This window comes from Nicotiana tomentosiformis, chromosome 7 (genome assembly GCF_000390325.3).
Source record: "Nicotiana tomentosiformis chromosome 7, ASM39032v3, whole genome shotgun sequence".
NCBI lineage: Eukaryota > Viridiplantae > Streptophyta > Magnoliopsida > Solanales > Solanaceae > Nicotiana > Nicotiana tomentosiformis.
In genome coordinates, this window is record NC_090818.1 from 16,097,554 (window position 1) to 16,117,528 (window position 19,975).

The following is a 19,975-nucleotide window of genomic DNA, read 5'->3' on the forward strand; positions in this document are numbered from 1 at the left end:
GGCGGATCTATGTAGGGGCTTGGGGGTGGTACGCCACCCGGTCGCTCGAGTAAAATCGTACATATGTACTAGTATTTTCCTCACATTATTGAACATATATAAAGAGTGGCACCCTAAGTAACAAAATGAATGTAGGTGCCATGGTTAAAGCATTGAAATTCCACCTGAAATACCCAAGATCGAGACTCTGTTGAAGTCCTAGTTGTTTTGCTGTTATCTTCTTTCTTTTATGCTCCTTTTAAATTCTTTTAATTTCTTCACCTCTATTATTTACTCTATTTTGTACAATCTCCTTTTTATTATTTATTTAAATTGTATATTTGCTTCCTTTTTCTTTTTCTAGATCTTCATTTTATTTGAATGTGATTTTAATCATTTTCTCTTTTTATCCATCTAATGTTATTTTATTAATTTTAGAAACTAGAGTGATGGTAAGGTCTGCGTACACACTACCCTAGACCCCTCTAGTGGGATTATACTAGGTTGTTGTTTTTGTTGTTGTTGTAAACTAGAGTGATGCATCAAAGACATAATATTAATCGAGCTGTACGTAGATTGAAGTGATGTATTTCCTAATTTAAAATTTTATTTTTCTTTATATTTTTTAATCATATTAATCAAATTTGAACCTAGAGAATTAGAGCGAATTGGATAGAACTTATTCGATTTTGTGATCACATATTCATTTATGCATAAAATAATCTTTTAAATTGAATTGAATTAATTCAAAATGGACGGAACCGAACCGAATTAATCAAAAATGGATCGAACCGACTTAATGTACACCCAAGTTCAATCTTTTCACTATCGTCGGTTTGCATTAAAAGCAGTGGCACCAGGGACATTCACCAATTTCTTATAAGCGATGTCAAAATTTATAAAAGAACGGGAATAATAACTTTAATTATCATACTTCTAGATAAGAAATAACTTTAGTCTATTGATTTTGTTGAGTCTTAAGTCAGAAAAGTCCTGAATTAAATTCTACTTTATTTACAATTTTTAACCGCATAGATTGTCTCAAATATTTGCAAAAAGAAAAAAAGAGATGCTAGTTGAGGTTTGAACCTGACCTCTTAGAGCAAAATCGAGCACATAACCAATATACCAAGAGACAAATTATGTCAAGTGATGTCATTTTTTCCTACTTATCCGCTTCCTCGCAGTATTAATACATATATTTAGCAAAAGAATTCACGAAGCGGTGTCGCCTGACACTGCTTCGATAAATGTGCATTCGCCCCTGAATGGCACCCGTAACCATTAAATCCTAGATCCGCCTCTGGATGCAACTAAGGAATTTTTATTTATTTAAGCAGTGTAATTTATGAAAGATTTTAAAAAATTTACTTAATTTTTTCAATGTACCAAAAAATAAATACTATACAGGTCTCACGATGGTAGATCTTTATTCTCCTCAGTACAAGTAACCAACAAGCAGAGAGGACCACATTTTTACAGTTCTAATTGGGTCCCACTATGCTGCCACGCAAAGCTTCTTCAGCACGAAATCGACGTGTACGGACATTGTATGGTATTTCAGCTTATACATCAGGCATAAGATGGTGTACCCTCTGTCACTAGCAAAAAACGATTGGCATTATCAAAATCTCTCTCTCTCCTCCCTATAAAAGACTTTCCCGCTTTCTCAACTTCTCAGTTTCCTCCTCCTCCTCACCGTCTCTCTCCCTTTCTCTCTGTTTAGAGAAAGAGAAACGAAAAACTGCTGCTCAGTGCTCAGAATGGAGCTTCCGTCTCAGCATTCTTCGTTTTCGGTAAACATTCACTCGATCATTCTCTTTGTAATTCTATTTTGCTTATTTTCATGTGTTATACCCTTTTGTTTTCTGCGCAAAAGTTAATTTAAGATTGAAACATAGTAGTACTAGTTCGTTTTGACTATAATTTTTGTGTTTCCCAGCTTTTATTGCTTATCCAAATTGGTTTCATACAGCGATTGTCCGATTGAGAGGAAGTGTGGGAATTTTTTCTGTGAGATGAACTTTTTCTATAACATAAATATGTTTTCATGCACCTATATCTAAGGTTTTGATGTTTTTCCACTTCACCCTTGGAAAAACATTAGGTGATCAAAGTACCCAATACAGGGAGAGCTCCAACGAGTATGATCATCGTGCTATGTCTTCAGATTCGAAGCACAACGCAACCTCAAGTAATGAAGGTATTCCATAGGCGCGTATGCTACTTAGTACTTACTGTACAATTTTTTTGCAATAATGTATAGACTGTTATCTGGCTGTTTTTTTCTTTTCGGGGCAAGGGCGGAGCTTACGGGTTCGGCCGAACCGTGGTTCAAGCATGTAGTTGTCTTAACAAATTTATTGAATATATACACATTATTAATTTAGAATACAGTAACTTAAAGTTGTTAAAATTCTAAGCTCATAAGCTTCAAATCTTGGTTCCACTTCTCCATATACCGTGTACACATTATTAATTTAGAATCTAATAACTTAAAGTTGTTAGAATTCTAAGCTCATAAGCTTCAAATCTTGGTTCCCCTTCTCCATATACTGTGTAAACATGACAAAAATGATTTCGTTGTTTAGTCATATAATGTATCTGTTCTGATTAATTAGTCCATGCAGCAGAAGATTTCAACATGGTGAAAGAAGAACAAACGAATGGAGTTACTGATCAAGATAGCGAATATCTTGCATTGATGAAAAGATTTAAGGGAAAGGAAATTCGACCTCGCTAAGAGGCTGATATGCAACCAAGTTGTTAGACCAACTTTAATGTGGGAGAAATGGGAAGAAGAGAATGACAAATGGCTTGCAGAACATTATCCCAATGATTTTGACTTAGATAATCAGAATGAGTTAGTTTGTGAAACAGCGGAGCCACCATCAAGTATGATTGTGCCACTGTTTAGGTACCAGAAGGAGTGGTTGTTTTGGTCACTCAAGCAAGAAGAATCTTCGACCAAAGGGGGTATTCTTGCTGATGAGATGGGGATGGGGAAAACTATCCAAGCGATAGCACTTGTGCTTGCTAAACGGGAATTAGGGAAAGCAATTAGTGAATCCGGCTTATTGTCATCTTCACTCAGTACAACACAGGAACTCCCAGCAGTAAAAGGCACTCTTATCATATGTCCTGTGGTTGCTGCCATTCAGTGGGTTAATGAGATCAATCGATGCGCCACTGAAGGAAGCAACAAGATTCTTGTTTATCATGGCAACAAAAGGAAGCATATCCACAATATTGAGGAATATGATTTTGTCATCACTACTTACTCCATTGTTGAGGCTGAATATAGGAAAAATGTGATGCCGCCAAAACAGAAGTGTCAGTGGTGTGGAAAATCTTATTTTGAAGAAAAGTTTTCCATTCACCAGAAGAAGTGTGGACCTGATTCTGTTAAAAATTCCAATCAGCCAAAGCAGAAGAGGAAGAAGTTAAAACTTGGGGTAGAATTGTTGAAGCAGGAAACAGATTCTATGGAGTCAGCAACTAATATGCAGAAAACAGATTCTACGGAGTTAGAGGCTAATGTGCAGAAAGCCGATTCTATTGAGTCAGAGACTGATATGCAGAAAGCAGGTCATAGGAAGAGCATGAAGCGTAGTAGCATGACAGAAGAAGGGAAGAATGATGGTTCTATTAACAATTCAGCAAGTGTATCCCAAGATTTGTCACGGAAGAAGTCGATTTTGCATAGAGTAAAGTGGGATCGCATCATCTTGGATGAGGTAGGTCATTCATTCACATATCATGCACACTTATATTTGTTGTTGCTTTCTTCAATTATCATTTTCTCATAGTTCTTATTTGTCAGTATTAGCTGAGAATGTATATGGTTTGTTTCCTTGGATATGTTTTCATGTTCTGTTCATGATGCTTTTGATAAAAGTACTAGTTTTCTCCCAGAAGATCAAGTTATTCACAAAGCCTAAAAGTTAGAAACATGGAGATCTGTAGTGATTTCTTAAGGAGCTAGAATGTGAAGAGGCTTGTGGTTTATGCAGAAACACTATGGTAACTGCTGAGTAATATAGATGAAAGTACCTACCGGCCTCTATGATGATTTGGGTCATCAACCTTTAATTAGCAGTATGAAAGAAACAAAATATTTATCCGTCCTAATGCTCATTTTTTTGCTCAACTGCTCATCATGTTAAATATTATCTACAATTCAAGTTTGATCTCTACCTTCTATCCTCATAATGGATCTGAGCATTCTGTTCTCTCTGTTCCTACTGAATGATATTGTATTTGATTTGTAGTGTGTGCCTGCCCCAAACTCCCAATCATCTCACTGCGTCTAGAATTCCTTAGTCGCATGTGATGCAATGTCATTTGTCTGCAATGTTTCAACTGATTGCACTTCTCTTGCACAGGCTCATTATGTAAAAGGTAGGCGCTGCAACACAACAAAAGCTACTCTTGCTTTGGAATCTTCTTATAAGTGGGCCTTAAGTGGTACTCCGATTCAGAATCTTGTTGGAGAATTGTATTCACTTGTAAGTTTAACTTTTGCTGGTTAATGTCTTCCAGATGTTTGTGTTATGAGATTAATTAAATGCTTTACTTTTGCACAGGTCCGTTTCCTACAAATAGTACCCTACTCTTTTTACTTTTGCAAGGATTGTGATTGCAGAACACCTGACTATAGGTAAACTTATAGCTTCTTCTTGATCTTTGTACCTACCCCAAGGGCTAAAAACATATTTTATCTCTTCTTTCTTTTGCTCCTCACCCATTGTTATCTGAAATCTTTTCTCTTGTGTGTCCTTTGATAAATTTTATGTCTTGCAGCTCTACAGCTGAGTGCCCACGATGCCCCCACAAATCTGTACGGCACTTTTGCTGGTAGAATAGAGTAAGTTAAATTGACATTCAAACTTTTGAGGCTCCCTCTTGTTGCCAAAAATTAAATTTATTGCTGACATGGTGAGGTTGATGTGTATTCTCTTTCTAGTACATTGCTACACCTATAAAACGTGAAGGAAATTCTGGGAGTGGTAGAGATGCAATGGTTCTTTTGAAACACAAAATTCTAAAAAGCATCCTACTAAGACGTAGCAAAAAAGGAAGAGCTGCTGATCTTGCACTTCCTATGAAAATTGTAAGTTTTGTTGGGCACTAATGTAGGTTGATTCAATTTGATAATCATCTTCTCTCCAGCTTATCTGTTACTTGTATATGGTCTCAGGTTACTTTGAGAAAAGATTCTTTGGATATCAAAGAAGAAGACTACTACATGTCATTGTACAATAAAAACCAGGCACAGTTTAATACGTATGCTTCTTAGCCGATATATGCTGCTCCAACCCAAGATTTTCTTGCTTGCCAACCATTCTTTGCTTGTCTGTGGTTCCCCAGTTTGCTGGTCACCCTAAAAATAGTGTTTCCCTATATTTGTATCACGAGGCTAGCACATTTATTTTGTTTTCTTGTCTTATGTATTGACTAATCTCATGGAGTATGTTTCCTATGATTGCTCGGTCTTGAGTATTTCTGGAACATATTGCTTCCATTTCTTGGAATACTGAATGATTAAGATCACGTGCTTTCCTTTTCCTACCAATGTGTTAGATCATGAAAATACTGCTATTATCTGATAGCGTTTATCTTTCTTCTCTCTCTCTCTCAAAATCTCTTTGTCTCTCTGTCTTTTCTTTTCTTTTTCTTCCATTCTCATTTCTTCTCCTTACATCCCTTCTCCCTTCTCGTCTCTACATCACCATGAATTTCTTTTCTTATTATTTTTACCTTGCAAAAAAGTTACAAAAAGAGTAATGGTAGTTTTAGATCTAGTTATACCTTTTACCCATTATGTATTTTGGTGCAGTTATGTTCAAGCTGGAACAGTGATGAATAACTATGCACACATTTTTGAGCTGCTCATACGCCTACGGCAGGTACCAAGATGATGCTGTATAAATGCTTGCCTTGCATGGAACTAATTGTTGTTGGTAATTGTAATGTATACATGCATTCATATACGTGTTCGTTTTGATTCTCTAGTTATTACCTCCCAGTCCTCGCAATTGATCTACCATGCCCCTCACTGCACCTTTGTGTCTATAATCTCTATCCAATTTTTTTTTCCTGCAAATACGTTCAACTACTTTTCCTTGGTCCTTTCTTTTAAGGGGTCTTTACATAAGTAGCCGATCAGATTCCCTGTTTACTTTTTCTAACCGGTATACATAGATTATATACTGCTTATATACGATTATAAACATATTATATATAAAATATATATATTATACATCCGCCTGTTATTTTTAATTTAAGCCGTTTTTTTTAACTTCAACTTATTTCTTGTAATATACATAGAGAGATGCTGTGCAACTTCTTTTATCTTGGCCTATTCTTTTTAATATTCTCCAACTTCTTTTATGTTCTCCTCTTCTTATTCCTATCTCTTTTGTTGCTGTAATTTAATAAAATTTCTCATTATAAGTTTAACCTTCTGGTATTACATTTTTTTTGTGTTGTTAAATTTTTGAAGTGATAACTTTAGATGGTTGGACGTGTATTTGATTATAGCTTAACGTATAGTATATACAGTTTGGTCAAGGGTACCACAAAAGTTATTCTGTACTCAACCAAAGTGTAGGACTGGAGCATAGATTGGATTGCAAAACTTATCTGATGTGCAATCCCGCTCACTAGATGAGCCCTAAAGGTTAACTTAAACATATTTGTTTGCTTGAATTATTTTCTCGCGGCCGAGTTCTTATGTTTTGTTGTGCTGGTCGCTTTTGTGAATATAATTTTGAAGCACCTGACCCTCTTATCATGCTAGGCCCAAGGTATACATTTAGTTTCCTGTCACTTGTTACATGCGGTTAGTATTCATTTTCTTTTTGCATCTTCCAAATACGCCTCTTGAATAGCGGGGTTGCTATAAAATAACAGTTCAAACACCCGTAATAAAGTAGAAATTTGACGATCTAAAACATGCAAGTGTTTGTTTTATTTCAGTCAAGTTTCGTTGTGTTAAACGTCTGATTGATATCTTTTCTCAATTCGGCAGGCAGTTCTTCATCCTTACCTTGTGGTATACTCGAGTACTGCTTTGGCAAAAAATGGGAGCATGGACTCTGGAAATATTGAGCAACCTTGTGGATTATGTCAAGATACAGTGGAAGATCCAGTAGTGAGTTTATGCACCCCTTCTCCCTTCCATCGAAAAAAAGGAAGAGAAAGTTCCAGCACCTTTCAGCTGCTCATTTTCTGCCTGAATATTATATGTACAATCGTTAAATGCACTTTTCTTGCATTACATGTTTAAAGTTTTATTTCTTTAATGATTATTGAAGGATCACATTTGTACTAGTTCTTTCTAGCGAAAATGGTGATGATATGGCCAGTGCTTTTACAAAAGCTACTCCATATACTATTTCCATTTTCCAAAAGTCCTCTGAAGTTCATGAATATATTGGATAGTCTTTCTCCGGTATTACCAAAGACTTTAATAATTTATATATAGTTCTTTTAATTATCTTTGACCATCTAAAATACTTTATTAAACTCTTCTGATGGCATGCTGTCCTTATCCATTAGACGGTCTTTTTCTGAACTGTGCATCTCTTTTGATTATTGCAGATTACTTCTTGCAACCATGCCTTTTGCAAGACCTGTTTGATAGACTTCGCTGCAAGTGTGGGACAATTGTCATGCCCTCTGTGTTCTGAACTACTTTCAGTTGACTTAAGTGCAAATAATGATAAGGCGGATCAGAATTCTAAACCGACTCTCAAAAGGTTTAGGTCCTCAAGCATACTGAACAGAATTCAGCTCGATGATCTCCAGTCCAGCACTAAAATAGATGCATTGGTATCTTATCTTCTCCTTTATTATTATATTTTCCTCACCTTACTTTTACTCCTTGCTTTATGTTTTTTTCCCTTCTCACAAAGAGACCAAGTAGGTGTCGTACCACATCCCGTACAGGCATCAAGCAACTAATTATGATTCTAAGACTTACATGGCATCTACCAGATGTAGCTCATGATGTTGTACCTTGATGTATGTGCTTTTGCAATGAGGAAAACCAACATATTCTTGTCAACTTAGTAGTGTTCCAACCAGGAAAACAAGTTGAAGCTTATGGATTAAATGTTTTCCCCATTTGAAGTTTGAATAAATGGAGGAATCTCATTCTTACCATTTTCTATTCAGATTGTTCTCGAAATCTTCTATTATTTATTGTGCATAATATAGTTAAAGTGTTGGGAGTAAACCTCCTACAAAAATAATATTTACAGTAATAAAAGCGGAATAATCACGTAACACCGAGATATGGTAATTAACAAGAATAAAAGAGTGACACCGACACCAAGATTTTTACGTGAAAAACCCTTTGAATAAGGGAAAAAACCACGACCCCGAGACGAGCAACTGATATCACTATAGCAAGGAATTTTACACTTTGTAGGTACAAATAAAATACTCTAAAGACCACTACAACACTCAAAAGAAATAACCCTCTTTTGATATTCTCACCTTACTACAATATCGCTCACTCTCTATTTTTCTCACAGACTATTTTCTTATACCTTGTCTGTGAAACCTTACTCTTTCTTTCTCTCTTTGTTGGTGTAGAAATGAGAGTTGAAGCTCTCCTTTTATAGCCGGAGCCTCACTCTCTAAAGCCTACTAAATTTGACAATTTGCACACACTTTTCCTTCTTTTTCTTCAATGTTGACAATTTAACAAAATTGGCTACCAAACCAAAGAAATTCAACAAAGTTGGCTATCAAACCTAAGAAATTTTTCTTAGGCACATGCCTATTACTTTGGCTATTGAATGAGATGGACCCCATCAATCTCCCCCTCTAGTCTCATTCATCTAGAGGAGGTAGCATTGTCTTCTAGTTTGAGCGCATGCCGACAAGTTCTTTGCATAACTCGAACTTGTCTCTTGGTACCACCTTGGTCAACATATCAGTAGGATTTTCACTCGTGTGGATATTTTTGACCTGTAAAGATTTGTTCTCCACATGCTCACGAATCCAATAATATCCCACATCTACATGCTTTGTTTTTGCATGGTGCATGGAGTTCTTGCTCAAGTCTATTGCACTTTGACTGCCACAATAGACGACATACTCTTTTTGATGCAATTCCAGCTCTTGAAGAAACCGTTTGAGCCATACCATCTCCTTGCCAGCTTCTGTAGCTGCAATGTACTCTGCTTCAGTTGTTGAAAGTGTATTACACTTCTGCAATTTAAACTGCCATGATATATCTCTCCTTGAAAATGTAAATAAATATCCAGTAGTGGATTTTCTGTTATCAATGTCACCTGCCATATCAACATCTGTATAGCCCTTCAAGATTGGATGAGATCCTCCAAAGCATAAACAATCTCCTGTGGTACCTCTCAGGCACCTGAGTATCCACTTGACTGCTTCCCAATGTTCATTTCCAGGATTTTCAAGGAATCTGCTAACAACACCAACTGCATGAGCAATATCATGTCTGGTGCATACCATTGCATACATCAAGCTTCCGACTGCTGAAGAATAAGGAACTCTAGCCATGTTCCCTTTTTTCTCCACTGTTGTAGGACACATCTTCTTGCTCAACTTTAGATGACTAGCAAGAGGTGTGCTGACTAGCTTAGCATTCTTCATATTGAAGCGTTCCAGTACACGTTCAATGTACTTCTCCTGAGACATCCACAACTTTCTGCTTGTTCGCTCTCGAACTATCTTCATACCCAGAATTTGTTTTGCTGGGCCCAAGTCCTTCATATCAAATGACTTGGACAAATCTCCCTTCAACTTTGCGATCAGCCCTTTGTCTTTTCCTACAATTAACATGTCATCCACATACAACAACAATATAATAAAATTATTTTCAGAAAATCTTTTGAAGTATACACATGGATTAGAATATGTCTTTGTGTAAATTTGACTTTTCATGAATGAGTCAAACTTCTTGTACCACTGCATTGGTGCCTGCTTCAACCCATAAAAACTCTTATTCAGTTTGTACACCATTTGTTTTCTTTCAGCTACTTCAAATCCTTCTGGCTGCTCCATATAGATCTTCCAAATCTCCGTGAAGAAATGCAGTTTTCACGTCCAAGTGCTCCACTTCAAGATCTAGGCTAGCTGCTAAGCTCAAGATTGTTCGAATAGAAGCCATTTTGACAACAGGTGAGAAAATTTCGTCAAAATCAATACCTTTCTTCTGTTCGAATCCTTTAACCACCAATCGAGCTTTGTATCTGACCAGGTTTCCATTTCCATCTTTCTTGATTTTAAAGACCCACTTAAACTTGAGTGGTCTTTTACCCTTTGGAAGTTCAACCAGCTTGTAAGTACCATTTTTTTGTAGAGATTCTATCTCTTCTTGCATGGCTTTCATCCACTGGTTCTTTTCTGGATGGGACAACACCTCCTTAAGACTTTCTGGCTCCCTCTCATCACTGATGAGGACATACTCTGTGGTAGGGTACCTGCATGACTCTACCCTTAGCCTTTCTGATCTTCTCAGAGGTTAAGGTTGTTCTTCTCCCTGAGTGGGGTGATCCACTTGCTTAACATCATCATCAAGTTGCTCTCCCTGCTCGGCAACCTCGTCAGTTGTACTTTCTGCACTTGTGGGATTGTTAGAAGTATAAGGAATAGTAACAATGTTAGGAATTATACCATTCTTGGCCTTCTCTGGCATATCATCAGCCGTTCCAACTTCACTTTCTCGGAAGACTACATCTCTGCTTCTGATGACCTTCTCCTTTTCAGGATTCCACAATCTGTATCCGAATTCTTCATCTCCATATCCGATGAATATGCAAGGAACAGATTTATCATCCATCTTTGTTTTCTGCTCTTTTGTTACATGTGCAAAAGCTCTGCAACCGAACACCTTAACATGTGAGTAGGACACCTCCTTGTTGGTCCAAACTCTTTCCGGGATGTCAAACACCAACAGAACTGATGGACTCTTATTGATTAGGTAACAGGCTATCTGAACTGCTTCACCCCAGAATGACTCAGGCAGTTTAGCCATTCTAAACATGCTTCTCACCTTCTACACAATGGTGCAGTTCATCCTTTCGGCTACGCCATTGTGTTGTGGGGTTCCAGGAACTGTCTTTTCATTTCATATCCCATGGTTCGAACAATACTCTTCAAATTCCCTTCAAGTGTACTCACCTCCATTGTCACTTTGGAGACGCTTTAGCTTTTGGCCTGTCTCCCTTTCCACCATAGCATGAAACTTTTGGAAAACTTGAAACACCTGATATTTGGTTTTAAAAATATAAACCCATAATTTTCGTGAAGCATCATCACTAAAAGTAACAAATATTTGTTACCGCCTATCGTTTCAATTTCTATTGGACCACAAACATCAGAATATACCAAATCAAGTATATTCAATTTTCTTTCAGACGATGTCTGAAATAAAAGTCTATGCTGCTTACCAAATAAACAGTAGTCATAGGGTTTTACCGTTGTACCTTTGGCATAAGAAATGAGTGATTTCTTGGCAAGAATCTGCAATCCCTTCTCGCTCATATGACCCATTCTTTTGTGCTACAAATCTGCAGAAATCTCATCTTGTGTCGCGTTCAATTCACTTTGGCATATTTCTGCATTTGTCCTGTACAACATGCCACGAGCAACTCCCTTTGCAATCACCAATGATCCCTTAGTGAGTTCCCACTTTTGATTTGCAAAATAGTTCTCGTATCCATCTCGGTCTAAAACAATTCCCGAGATCAAGTTCATTCGAAAATCAGGTACATGTCGCACGTCCTTGAGAACCAATGTGCATCCGACATTTGTCTTGATACAAATGGTACCAATCCCCGCAATCTTTGAGAAACTTGTGTTACCCATTCTCACAAGGCCGAAATCACCTGATACATATCAGCAAAAAAGATCTCTTACCGGTGTGGTATGGTAAGATGCTGTTGCATCAACCACCCATTCAGACTCTGGACCTGATAAGTGCATGCATTCCTCTTCCTCGTTTATACAGAGGACACCATTATCATTGTTTTGCACCATGGCGGCTGTGTTGTCGTAATCTTGTGGCCACTAGTTTCACCTTTTCCCTTCCTTGGATTTGGGCGATCTCTTTTGAAGTGACCTAGTTGATCACAATTGTAGCAATTTCTAGCTCTTGATTTGGATCGGTTCTTAGACTTCCCACGAGTTCCGGATCTACCATAGTTGCTCGAACTCCTTTGATAACTCCTGCCTCTACCTTTTATGATGAGAGCATGTCCTTGATTTTCAGGCTTCTTTCTCATCTTCTCATTGAGTAAAAGAGCCGATGTGACATCTTTCAACTCAATGGTAGTCTTACCGTGCAGGATGGTTGTTGCCAGATTATCGTACGAAGCTGGCAACGAGTTCAACAACAAGATGACTTTATCTTCTTCTTCGATTTTCACTCCGAGATTGGCGAGCTGTGTGATTAGTCCGATAAACACATTTAAATGTGACAAAAAATTCGTACCTTCACCCATCTGTAGGGCGTATAGCTGCTTCTTCAGGTACAATTTATTTGTTAGCGTTTTGGACATGTATATGCTTTCCAACCTTGCCTAAATTCCACGTGCGGTATCTTCATCAATGATGTTATTTACCATATCATCTGATAAATGCAACCCGATTGCACTAGCAGCCCTTTCATCCAAGTCAACCCAATCCTCAGCTTTCATGGTATCAGACATTTTGGCATCAACATCTAGTACCTTGTGTAATCCTTGTTGGATGAGTAGATCTCTCACCCTTCTTTGCCATGTTGAGAAACCGCTATCTTCGTTAAATTTTGCTACCTCGTACTTTACTCCGGACATTTTTATTTTTCACCGAGTATAGTACTAACGATAGTGAATAGTATTTCTATGAACGAGCAGAACCTGTGCTCTGATACCAGTTGTTGGGAATAAACCCCCTACAGAAATAATATTCACATTAATAAAAACAGAATAATCATGTAGCACCGAGATACGGTAATTAACAAGAATAAAAGAGTGACAACGACACCAAGATTTTTACGTGAAAAACCCTTTGAATAAGGGAAAAAACCACGACCTCAAGACGAGCAATTGATATCACTATTGCAAGGAATTTTACACTTTGTAGGTCCGAGTAAAATACTCCAAAGACCACTACAACACTCAAAAGAAATAACCCTCTTTTGATATTCTCATCTCACTACAATATCGTTCATTCTCTATTTTTCTCCCAGACTATTTTCTTATACCTTGTCTGTGAAACCTTACTCTTTCTTTCTCTCTTTGTTGGTGTGTAGAAATGAGAGTTAAAGCTCTCCTTTTATAGCCGAAGGCTCATTCTCTAAAGCCTACTAAATTTGACAATTTGCACACACTTTTCCTTTTTTTTCCGTCAATGTTGACAATTCAACAAAGCTGGCTACCAAACCAAAGAAATTCAACAAAGTTGGCTACCAAACCAAAGGAATTTTCCTTAGACACATGTCTATTACTTTGGCTATTGAATGCGATGGATCCCATCATAAAGTACCTTTATTTTGATATTCTCTTCGTTCCAATTTATGTGACACATTTTTCAAGAACTTAATTCACCTAATTCAAATTCAAATTTGTTGTGATATTTTCTCTGTCAAACTGACTTCTCAACCTTTAATTTATGTTTCTTCCGTTTCATGGTGTAATAGTGAAATCCAATTAACATCTTAAACTCAATATCCAGTAGGAAGATCCCATCTTGAGATTCAAAGTGAGAGGGGGTCTGTGGAGTACATGATTGATGCTCATTGCTTGTTTTATTGATTCTAGAGGGAAGAAATCAGGTTCATGATTGAAAGAGATGGTTCTGCAAAAGAAATAGTTTTCAGCCAGTTCACTACATTTTTGGGTCTGATACACTATTCTCTTCAGAAGGTAAGATATAAAGAGATCTTTGCTCCCTTCCTACTTTTTCCTCCTTTCTTTTTCAGTCTGTGTAACAAGAAAAGCTTGCCTTGTAAACTCTTCAGTCGGGCATCAATTGTGTTCAATTAGTTGGATCCATGTCTATTGCTGCAAGAGCTGCAGCAGTTACCAGATTTACTGAAGATCCAGATTGAGCATTTTTCTTATGAGCTTGAAAGCTGGAAGTGTTGCACTCAATCTTACAGTTGCATCACATGTAAGCTTTTTTTCATTTTTCTGTCAACACCGACTGTGACAACTTTTTTCAAATGCCAAAGGGTTTTAATATCTAGTGTTTTATTCCATCACTCTTCAGATCTCCTGTTGTTTGGTTCATTTAACATATTCCAACTTCACTTGTCTGTGCACTTAAAGAGCCAGCTCAAGTACCATCATCACATGTATTTATATGCTGAATAAGCGCGCAATTCGTGGTGATACGTGGCTTCTCTTTGGCTATGCTAGGTTTTCATAATGGATCCTTGGTGGAATTCTGCTGTGGAGCGCCAGGCCCAAGATAGAATCCATCGAATAGGGCAATATAAACCTGTTAGGTCTGTTTTGCATTTCTTGTATTTTTATGTTATTGAGTGGAACTTATTTTATCTTTTCTCATTTTTAGGATTATGAGATTTGCGATTGAGAATACAATTGAGGAAAAGATCTTAAAGTTGCAGGAGAAGAAGGAACTTGTTTTTGAAGGGTAAGTGAGTTTTTTCTTATGGATGGTTGCATATGTATTGTGACGAAAATAGGTGATGAGTTGAAAGTTGAAGTGATTTATATATATATATATGCTATCTTAGTTGGAGAGGTCTCAAGAAATTTTGGAAATTAAGTAGTTTTCTTCTAACTATTCTATAACTAAATGGTGAGACACTTGGTGAGCATACTCATCTTCCACCGTGTAGGTTGAGGGTTCAAATACGTACACAAGTAGCTTCTCTTCCCGCTTCTACTTTGTCTAGTTGCAGCTCATCCTACCCTATCCACATTGTTCATGATTCTCTCAATCAATTCTTTGGTATCACAGTTGTATATCATCCCACTGTTCAGTTGCCTTTGATTTGAATCTGAAGTAAACTATATTGAAATCTTTGATTTCTTCCATTTAGCTACATATACTATTTCATGTGCGATTTCCCTCACAGTGTGAGTAATTATCAGATGATACTCTCATCAGTTCAAAGCATAAAGAATAATTTCTTATTGCCTAATCTCCCTGTAGTTAGTTCTTTTGCTTCCTCTTCCCTATGCAATAACCGAAAAAGGTCAAAAATTGAAGAAAAGGATAGTTGGCTACAGTGAGAGTTCAAATAACTTTCAGTGTTTTCTCATTCAAATAATTTCCAAAGATAGACCATTTGATGATTTCCCCTGAAAGATGTTATTGACCACCATTTTGTTTTACGTTTTGCTTTCTTGTTCCTTTCTTTACTCTCCGCACCCCCAAATACTCTCTCCAAAACCATTTTCCCCTTCTTTTCCTCGACATACTGAAACTTTCAAGTTGGTTGCAGGACGATTGGTGGCTCATCAGAGGCCTTTGGGAAACTAACGGAAGAAGACTTGAAATTCTTGTTTGTGACTTAAATTGGACTATGTTCTGTTCTTTGGTTTAGCAAACAAATTCTCTGGTATTTTGTTTAGCTTCTATCAAAAAGTATGTACATAGACTTATGAATTTAGCCAGTAGGAAGCCGTACTGCTTTTGATTTGTCCAGGGGAGTTTATGTTTGTTTTGCATTACAATGATTAGCTTATAATTTCATTCCAGTCAAAGAGTGAACAATTAACACTGAGGTGGGGAGAATGTCCAAAGCGTTCTTGTTTTTCATCTTAACCAAAATTTCTTATGTCTTGGCAGTGTTATAGCCTGTTTGGCCAAGATTCTAATATCAACATATTTTGAAAAGTAATTTTTTTTCAAAAGTTCATTTTTTCAAAAGTACTTTTGATGCGGAGCAGTTTGTGTTTAACTAATTAATTTGAAAAATACTTCTGACTAGCAATTTATTTTGAGAAGTGATTTTTCTCAAAAGTGTTGGTCTGAAAAGTACTTTTGTTGAGAAACAGCTTGTGTTTGACTAATTAATTTGAAAAGCACTTTTGAGCAACAATTAATGTTTGACCAAACTTTTAAAAATTACTTCTAAATGTATTTTTTTCCAAAATATTTTAAAAAAAAATATTTTTGGAGAGAAGTTAGAGAATTTGTTTTAAGAAAAAGAAGCAGAATCAGAATGTGTTGAGCAGTGTTACTCGTTTCTTATCATACTTGGTTGGGATCATTGCCATCACTGTATCTCTCCTCTTTCTGCATCATACGAGATCAAATTAAAGCGTATCTACGTTCATCTTCCACTCTAAATGCCTTTTCGAAGTGACTTTTACTGGCTTGAATTTGGGACTGAATTTAACTGACTAACTACAAAAGCCTTTGGGGAGTCGCGCGCAGTTTGGTGCTCATTGCTGCAGCGCTGCTAACATGTAGTAGTAATAATATTTAAGTACTACTCCCTCCGTTTCAATTTATGTGAACCTGTTTGACTGGCCACGGAGTTTAAGAAAAAATAAAGACTTTTAGAATTTGTGGTCCTAAACAATTCAAAAAGGGCCCAAAGTATTTGTGTGGTTATAAAAGCTTCTTATTAAGGGTGGAATTGTAATTTTAAGCAAAATTGTTTCCAAATTTAAAAATGGGTAATTTTTTTTTGGAACGGACCAAAAAGGAAATAAGTTCACATAAACTGAAACGAAGGTAGTACTGTGGATTATAGAAAAGGATTTTTCTTTGTGGTAAAAGTTTTGGATGTAAATTAGGAAGCTTTATACTAACAAGGGGCAATTTTTAAAGGAAAGAGCAGCCTTGAGCTAACATTTTGGCATGCTTCTTGTCGAGAGGTTTTTGTTTTGCCCCAAAGTAAGAATTGTAGGTATATTTGGCTTATGCTTATCTTGAGTCTATCTAATTCCATTGAGGTAAATGTTTGACCAAAAAGTATATCTTTCAGCTACACTATTAAATTTATATAATAACGGGTTAAATCTAGTTAATATAATAACTCTAGATGTGAATCTTGAAAACATGTATGAGATGGGACATATTCAGTGAAATGTTGACAATGATAAGCACAAAATGTTCATAAAGTATGAGCAATAATGGAGGTGTAACTAGCAATAAATAACAATAAGTGACTTTTAAGTAAATAAGAGGAATGATTCACTTAATAAAGGATGGATTGGACGAATGTTCTGCCTGACAATGATGAATGACAGATAAATCCAAGATTTGTTCGAACCGTTCTCGGATCTGGTGAAAAAATATGGAATAATATGGGCAATAATCTTCATAAAAAGGTAGTCTTTGTATCTTTACAAGAGAGAGAATCTTTTTGTAAAGTTTGCTCTTATCACAATGAATATCCCCCCTCCTTTTTTTTTCTCTATTTCCTTATTTATCTCAGACATGTCTTTAGCAAACCCTAATAGTATAAGTGCAGAGAATATTCTCTTTAATATCCTATTTCAAAAACTAGCCGTTATTGCTCTATCAGCGGTGCTCGACCTCGGTCATTATTGACATCTCGACCATGAATCTTGCTGCTCTCTGGCCGACCTCGACTTACTCTTTCCTTGATGCTATATTACCCTAAATATTCTAGGGCGGATTTTGTTTTATACAGTTAGTCCCTCCTCTTATTGAGGCCGGTCTTAGGCAGGCTCGATAAGCGGATATTATATAATATGGTTGAAGCATTTGGACTACCTGAATGAGCCGTGATTATTGGGACGAGTTGGCAGCGTGTCCCTTTGTGAGCCGTAACTCGTGGGGTTGTAAGTCCCACAAATCAGGGTGACGTTATGGCGATAGACGTCATTATGATGCGATTTTCCGATACGTTGCTTCGTTTCACGTGCGTCTTCTGATTGAGTCTGCCGCTTCGGTTACAGTCCCATGTAATGATGATTATTTCCTTGGTATTCAACGCTTGAGTTTTTATAAATAGGGGTGTGTGGGTAACGTTTCAATTGTTACGAAACCCTTACATCAAAGAACTTTGTATCTTCTTCTTCTTCCTCAATTGTCGTGTATTTTCTCACTTGTTTTAGCTATTCTCGCTACTTCTAACACTTTTTTTCTTGAATATCCTCCCTTAACAACATGGCTAATGTACCCTCTGTTTCCGGTATGGCAACTAACCCTATCCCTTTGGCGGTGCTTATACCCCCTCATGCTGATAGGGTCTTCGTCGCCACTGAAGAAGAGAATATTCCTACGGTAGAGGAAATAATCCTTCATAGTGAGAAAGTTAGGTTTGATTTCTTGAAGGCGCCTGAAGGTGAGCATGAAATCTCAGAATCAGTAATGGAAGAGGCCGATCTGGCCGAGCTTAGGGCAAAATTCAACATTCCTACCCATATCGATCTGGTCTCAGTAGGACGTATCGTGGTGCAAATCCACGCCCCGGATATTGCGCGTTCTATGCGTATCCTTTCCAGGTCGGCTATACTCCCCCCTTCTCCTATTGGCAGAGGCATTTTGCTGCTATTACGGTGTCTGCCCGGCCTAACTCTCTCTGTACATCTACAAGCTTATTAGGATGCTCTCAAAATTCGCCGAGTTGGCCGGGGTCGAGGTTACACTCCGCCAATTGATGCATCTCTTCGCCCCTAGCTTTTATAGGTATGGTGGTGAAGATGGACGACTAAGCTAATCGTCAGTTCTGGCTCAACTACTTTTTCATCAGAAACGAAGATGTGGTGGCCAATGCGGACGGCATTCCTGAGACTTGGAATCGTGCTCTTAAGTATCCGTCTTTTATGTAAGGTATTTGATTTATCCGTTTATAGTCGTAGGCTCTAACATGTTGTCTCTTCCTTGTATAGCCAAGGCTATGCCTCATCCTTTGGTCATGGACATTTCCAACTGGGTTGGCCGGATTGTGCCTCACACTATGGGGATTCGTGAGTGGCCGAGCTTTCTCAAGAGGTTCGGGCCTGCTTCTTCCTTGGATGGTGAGTTCGTCGATTGTATATTTTTTTTATTTTTTGTTTTGACTGCATGGTCTCTTGCACGCTATAGCTTATTACTGGTGGTGACAACCTTCGATCATTCTTTTTCAGTTCGAGGATCTTCGAGGAGTCCGACGGCTCCTCCTCCTGCGTTTCGTAAGAGGAAAGCTACTTCTTCAGAGTCTGTTCCTGCTGTGATCGCAGCTAGGCTTGCTCGGTCATCTACTTATGTTCGTTCTTTTTCTGTGGCCAGGTCTACTCATTCGTTGGCCATACCTACTGCTACTTCCGTGCCGGCTTTTTCTGCGCCCGCAGATATATCGTCAACGGAGCTTCCGGCTTCCCCTTTGCTTCATCTAGTGGACGAGGAAGAGGAATCATCGCCGAGTGATGGGAATTTGGTTCCTCGTAAGAGGAGATCGGTGGATGTTAGTGATGGGATTGCCTGGGCGGTGGATTCAGTGATAGAGCTTGAAGATGACACCGAGTTATCTCCCGTGGTTCCGCTATCGACTGAAGCCGTAGATGGTATGTCTCTTCCTGAAACCACGATTGAAGCTAAAGGGCCATCAGCGAGAGTCTCTGATAACTTGAGGAGGGATGAGCCATCGGCCTCATGACCGACCGAAGTTCTTCTACGATGGACGACTTAAAAGGAAAACGTGTAGCCGAGGATGATTACTAGACGTGCTCCGATATGGATGCCGATTAGGTGAGGATGATGGGGGAGGGATTTACCCGACTCGAAGTAAGGTTGGAGGGGTCCACTGATTTCGTCCAATTTCATTCCTCTATTTGAGGATATGAAAACGGTCGATGCAATAGTAATACCCAACAAGGAGTCGGGGTCAATTTTCCACAGGGAGCTATGAATGGGTCTTAGGGATATATATTATAGTGTATGAGTTTGAATTATCTCAAATTGCACTTCCACAAACTTGGGTTGTTTCTAGGTCTAATTTAAACGAAGATTACAAACTAAGAATTTAAACTAGGAAAGTGGTTTTGGTTGTTTTTCAAATGATATAAAAGGCCTACAGCTATGACCTTAACCT

The 19,975-nt window shown here is 37.8% G+C and overlaps 1 pseudogene; it reads left to right on the plus strand.

Annotated features, from left to right (window-relative positions):
* The first annotated feature begins 2,618 nt into the window (after positions 1-2,618).
* LOC138891430 (ATP-dependent helicase rhp16-like) lies at positions 2,619-14,656 on the plus strand (annotated as a pseudogene).
* Positions 14,657-19,975: the final 5,319 nt, after the last annotated feature.